At 51.3% G+C, this 6,069-nt stretch overlaps 1 protein-coding gene and 1 long non-coding RNA gene across 5 annotated transcripts in view; both read left to right on the top strand.

Annotated features, from left to right (window-relative positions):
* LOC112242029 (LIM domain containing preferred translocation partner in lipoma) overlaps window positions 1-6,069 on the top strand; it is a 456,919-nt gene that overhangs the window by 310,496 nt on the left and 140,354 nt on the right. The window lies entirely within an intron of this gene.
* Window positions 1,772-2,439, top strand: LOC121846646. Its single transcript, XR_006083552.1, has 2 exons — window positions 1,772-2,015; window positions 2,068-2,439. It is a non-coding gene; the product is annotated as an uncharacterized LOC121846646 (long non-coding RNA).

The following is a 6,069-nucleotide window of genomic DNA, read 5'->3' as shown; positions in this document are numbered from 1 at the left end:
TCCTCTATCTCTCTCTCTCTCTCTCTCTCTCTCTACTCTCTTCCTCTATCTCTCTCCCTCTCTCTTCCTCTATCTCTCTCCCTCTCTCTTCCTCTATCTCTCTCCCTCTCTCTTCCTTCTATCTCTCCTCTCTCTCCCTCTCTCTTCCTCTATCTCCCTCTCTCTTCCTCTCTTCTCTCTATCTCTCTCTCCCTCTCTCTTCCCTATCTCTCTCCATCCTCTCTCTCTCCTCTCTCTCTTCCTCTATCTTCCTCTCTCTCTCTCTCTCCTCTATCTCTCTCCCTCTCTCTTCCTCTATCTCTCTCCCTCTCTTCCTCTCTCCTCTCTCTCTCTCCTCTCTCTTCCTCTATCTCTCTCCCTCTCTTCCTCTATCTCTCTCTCTCTCTCCTCTCTCTTCCTCTATCTCTCTCTCTCTCTCTTCCTCTATCTCTCTCTCCCTCTCTCTTCCTCTCTCTCTCTCTCCCATCTCTCTCCTTCCTTCTATCTCTCTCCATCTCTCTCTCCCTTTCTCTCTCTCCCTCTCTCTCCCTCTCTTCCTCTATCTCTCTCCCTCTCTCTCTTCCTCTATCTCTCTCCCTCTCTCTTCCTCTATCTCTCTCCATCTCTCTTCCTCTCTCTCTCTCCCTCTCTCTTCCTCTATCTCTCTCCCTCTCCTTTCTCTCTCTCTTCCTCTCTCTTCCTCTCTCTCTCTCCCTCTCTCTTCTTCCTCTATCTCTCTCTCCCTTTCCTCTCTCTCCCTCTATCTCTCTCCATCTCTCTCTTCCTCTATCTCTCTCTCCCTTCTCTATCTCTCTCTTCTATATCTCTCTCTCCTCTCTCTTCCTCTATCTCTCTCCCCTCTCTCTTCCTCTATCTCTCTCTCTCTCTCTCTCCTCTCTCTTCCTCTATCTCTCTCTCTCCCTTCTCTCTCTCTCTCCTCTCTCTTCCTCTATCTCTCTCCCTCTCTCTTCCTCTATCTCTCTCCCTCTCTCTTCCTCTCTCTATCTCTCTCCCCTCTCTCTTCCTCTATCTCTCTCCATCTCTCTCTCATTTCTCTCTCTCCCTCTCTCTCTCCTCTATCTCTCTCCATCTCATTCTCTCTCCCTTTCTCTCTCTCCCTCTCTCTTCCTCTATCTCTCTCCCTCTCTCTTCCTCTATCTCTCTCCATCTCTCTCTCCATTTCTCTCTCCCTCTCTCTTTCCTCTATCTCTCTCCATCTCTCTCTCCTTTCTCTCTCTCCCTCTCTCTCTTCCTCTATCTCTCTCCATCTCTCTCTCTCCTTTCTCTCTCTCTCCCTCTCTCTCTTCCTCTATCTCTCTCCCTCTCTCTTCCTCTATCTCTCTCCCTCTCTTTCCTCTATCTCTCTCCCTCTCTCTCCTCTATCTCTCTCCATCTCTCTCTCCATTTCTCTCTCCCTCTCTCTTCCTCTCCTCTCTCCCTCTCTCCCTTCTCTCTCTCTTCCTCTCTCTTCCTCTATCTCTCTCCCTCTCTCTTCCTCTATCTCTCTCCCTCTCTCTTCCTCTATCTCTCTCCCTCTCTTTCCTCTATCTCTCTCCCTCTCTCTTCCTCTATCTCTCTCCATCTCTCTCCTCCCTTCCTCTCTCTCTCCCTCTCTCTTCCTCTATCTCTCTCCATCTCTCTCTCCATTTCTCTCTCCCCTCTCTCTTCCTCTATCTCTCTCTCCATCTCTCTCCATTTCTCTCTCTCCCTCTCTCTCCCTCTCTCTCTCTCCCTCTCTCTTCCTCTATCTCTCTCCCTCTCTTCCTCTATCTCTCTCCATTTCTCTCTCTCTCCATCTCTATATCTCTCTCCCCATCTCTCTATCCCTCTCTCTCTCTCTCTCTGTTACACACACACTTTGTTATTTCTCAATGCTCAAAGGTCTCCTCCTTCCAATAACAAAGAGGATGTGACTCTGATGTTATAGATTCTTTCCCATGGTCACTTTGCATTGTGGGGAGGAAGGTCTTCTTTTGAGAAACAGGTGCCATGGTCACTTTGCATTGTGGGGAGGAAGGTCTTCTTTTGAGAAACAGGTGCCATGGTCACTTTGCATTGTGGGGAGGAAGGTCTTCTTTTGAGAAACAGATGCCATGGTCACTTTGCAGAAGTTACGGAAACTGCATGGTGTTTCTCTCTCTCTCTCTCACCATCCCATTTGCATTTCCTTCTGTTGTTCTGTGTTATAGACAGACAGCTCAAGCTTTTCCTTGTCTTTTCTTTGGTCGCGTATTTAAACCCTCAGAGACGTTGGTCAGAGAGGGGAAGAATCACTTCAACATGTTGAATTTAAATTCATTTCAATCACATGAACTCCTTCCTGATCTTTCATCATGGTCTTTTGTTCTACTCGACATTGTTCATGAGTTATTTCCATAGAGAATGGTGTCCCTCTGTGCTGGTCCTCTCCTCTCTCCTTTAATCATTTAAAACCCCTCCTGGCCCTCTCCACACCCCCTGGTATCACCCACTGGTCTCCCCTTTGTCTCCCCCTGGCCTGGCCTATCCCCCACTGGTCTCCCCCCACTGGTCTCTCCCCTGTTCTCCCCACTGTTATCTCCCCAGTTATCTCCCCCTGGTCTCCCCTTCTCTCCCCCAGGTCTCTCCCCCCATGGTCCCTGGTCTCTCCCCCCAGTGGTCTCTCCCCCTGGTCTCTCCCCCCTGTTCTACTGGCCCCCCCTGGTCTCTCCCCCTGGTCCCCCCTCTCTCCCCCCTGGCCCTCTCTCCCTGGTCTCCCCCTCCCTGGCCCTCTCTCCCTGGTCTCCCCCTGGCCCTCTCCCCTCCCTGGTCTCTCCCCTGGCCCTGGCCCTCCCCCTGGTGTCTCCCCTGGTCTCTCCCCTGGTCTCTCCCCTGGTCTCTCCCCTGGCCCTCTCTCCCCCTGGTCTCTCCCCTGGTCTCTCCCCTGGTCTCTCCCCTGGCCCTCTCTTCCTGGCCCTCTCCCTCTGGTCTCTCCCCTGGCCCTCTCTCCCCCTGGTCTCTCCCCTGGTCTCTCCCCTGGCCCTCTCTTCCTGGCCCTCTCCTTCTGGTCTCTCCCCTGGCCCTCTCCCTCTTATCTCTCCCCCCTGTTCTCTCCCCCTGGTCTCCACCCCTCTACCCTCTACCCTCTGCTCTCTCCCATCCTCCACTCCTCTCCTCTCCCATCCTCCTCCAATCCACTCCTCTCCCCTGCTCCTCCACTCCTCACACCTCTCTTCTCCAGGCCCCTGGCTCTATGTTCCCTGGTACCTCTCCTCTCCAGGCCCCTGGCTCTATGTTCCCCTCTACCCCCCGGTACCTCTCTTCTCCAGGCCCCTGGCTCTCTGTTCCCCTCTACCCCCTGGTACCTCTCTTCTCCAGGCCCCTGGCTCTATGTTCCCTGGTACCTCTCCTCTCCAGGCCCCTGGCTCTATGTTCCCCTCTACCCCCGGTACCTCTCTTCTCTAGGCCCCTGGCTCTCTGTTCCCCTCTACCCCTGGTACCTCTCTTCTCCAGGCCCCTGGCTCTATGTTCCCTGGTACCTCTCCTCTCCAGGCCCCTGGCTCTATGTTCCCCTCTACCCCCGGTACCTCTCTTCTCCAGGCCCCTGGCTCTCTGTTCCCCTCTACCCCCTGGTACCTCTCTTCTCCAGGCCCCTGGCTCTATGTTCCCCTCTGCCCCCTGGTACCTCTCTTCTCCAGGCCCCTGGCTCTATGTTCCCTGGTACCTCTCTTCTCCAGGCCCCTGGCTCTATGTTCCCCTCTGCCCCCTGGTACCTCTCTTCTCCAGGCCCCTGGCTCTATGTTCCCCTCTGCCCCCTGGTACCTCTCTTCTCCAGGCCCCTGGCTCTATGTTCCCCTCTACCCCCTGGTACCTCTCTTCTCCAGGCCCCTGGCTGTATGTTATCCTCTGTCCTTCTGTCTCTCTCCTCTCCCACCTCTGCCCTTGGCCTCAGTCTCTATGGTCATGCCCAGTAAATCTCTACCCCCACAGCCTAACCCACTCATTCTCTATGGTCCACATCTATAATCCCAGGTGGTGTGGAGGTGTTTTCTATGTATCTATAATCCCAGGTGGTGTGGAGGTGTTTTCTATGTATCTATAATCCCAGGTGGTGTGGAGGTGTTTTCTATGTATCTATAATCCCAGGTGGTGTGGAGGTGTTTTCTATGTATCTATAATCCCAGGTTACTCTCCTCTAACACAGGGTAAAGACAAACATGTTATGTCATAGGCAGATCCCCTGGCTGGTTTAAGCAGGCTGGCCCAGTCACTTTTAGTGTGTTTAGTGTGTGCGTGTGCGCGTGCGTGCTTGGGTGCGTGTCTGTGCTTGCGTTTGTGCGTGTGTGTGCATTCGTGTGTGTGTGTCCTGGTCGGCTCTGTGATGTCTAGAACCTGTCTAGAACCTGTCCCCATAGGACAACCCTTTAAAGACCTCGTTTTGGTTCCAGGTAGAACCCTTTTGGGTTCAATGTACAGAAGGTTCTACCTGGAACCAAAAAGTGATATTCTATGGGTGCAGCCGAAGAACCCCTTCGGAACCAGTTGTTCTAACTCTGTACCATGTATACACACATACTTGCCACTGTTTGCAAACTAAGGTTTATGGGCCTGGGGCGAACGACTTAAAGAAGGACAAGAGGAGAGAGGGAGACGAGTCGCTAACTGGGTCATAAGTGATGTGGTAACGTCTGCCTCTGTGGCTTACAGTCAGCACAGAGGGAGGGAGGAGGGGAGGTGGAGGAGGTGAAGGAGGAGGGCTAACAGAGGGAGGAGGAGGGGGTGACATGAACTAGGTTGAACTACAGTATATGAACTATGGGACTCATTATAAAAGGTATAGAAGAACTGCCAGGCCCATGCTGCCATACAGAGTCCTCTAGCTTCCCACTGTCTTTCACTCTGCTCCATACAGAGTCCTCTAGCTTCCCACTGTCTTTCACTCTGCTCCATACAGAGACCTCTAGCTTCCCACTGTCCTTCACTCTGCTCCATACAGAGACCTCTAGCTTCCCACTGTCCTTCACTCTGCTCCATACAGAGACCTCTAGCTTCCCACTGTCCTTCACTCTGCTCCATACAGAGTCCTCTAGCTTCCCACTGTCTTTCACTCTGCTCCATACAGAGACCTCTAGCTTCCCACTGTCCTTCACTCTGCTCCATACAGAGACCTCTAGCTTCCCACTGTCCTTCACTCTGCTCCATACAGAGTCCTCTAGCTTCCCACTGTCTTTCACTCTGCTCCATACAGGAGACCTCTAGCTTCCCACTGTCCTTCACTCTGCTGCCATACAGAGACCTCTAGCTTCCCACTGTCCTTCACTCTGCTCCATACAGAGACCTCTAGCTTCCCACTGTCCTTCACTCTGCTGCCATACAGAGACCTCTAGCTTCCCACTGTCCTTCACTCTGCTGCCATACAGAGACCTCTAGCTTCCCACTGATGGCCAGCCCACTGTCCTTCACTCTGCTCCATACAGAGACCTCTAGCTTCCCACTGATGGCCAGCCCACTGTCCTTCACTCTGCTCCATACAGAGACCTCTAGCTTCCCACTGTCCTTCACTCTGCTGCCATACAGAGACCTCTAGCTTCCCACTGTCCTTCACTCTGCTGCCATACAGAGTCCTCTAGCTTCCCACTGTCCTTCACTCTGCTGCCATACAGAGTCCTCTAGCTTCCCACTGTCCTTCACTCTGCTCCATACAGAGACCTCTAGCTTCCCACTGTCCTTCACTCTGCTGCCATACAGAGACCTCTAATATACTGTCCTGTAGTAGATAATATACTGTAGTAGATAATATACTGTACTGTAGTAGATAATATACTGTACTGTAGTAGATAATATACTGTACTGTAGTAGATCATATACTGTAGTAGATAATATACTGTAATGTAGTAGATCATATACTGTAGTAGATAATATACTGTACAGTAGTAGATAATATACTGTACTGTAGTAGATAATATACTGTACTGTAGTAGATAATATACTGTACTGTAGTAGATCATATACTGTAGTAGATAATATACTGTACAGTAGTAGATAATATACTGTACTGTAGTAGATAATATACTGTACTGTAGTAGATCATATACTGTAGTAGATAATATACTGTAATGTAGTAGATCATAT

Source organism: Oncorhynchus tshawytscha, linkage group LG06, assembly GCF_018296145.1.
Source record: "Oncorhynchus tshawytscha isolate Ot180627B linkage group LG06, Otsh_v2.0, whole genome shotgun sequence".
Lineage (NCBI taxonomy): Eukaryota > Metazoa > Chordata > Actinopteri > Salmoniformes > Salmonidae > Oncorhynchus > Oncorhynchus tshawytscha.
Note: the sequence above shows the minus strand (reverse complement) of the source record. Positions and strands in the feature narration are given on the sequence as shown.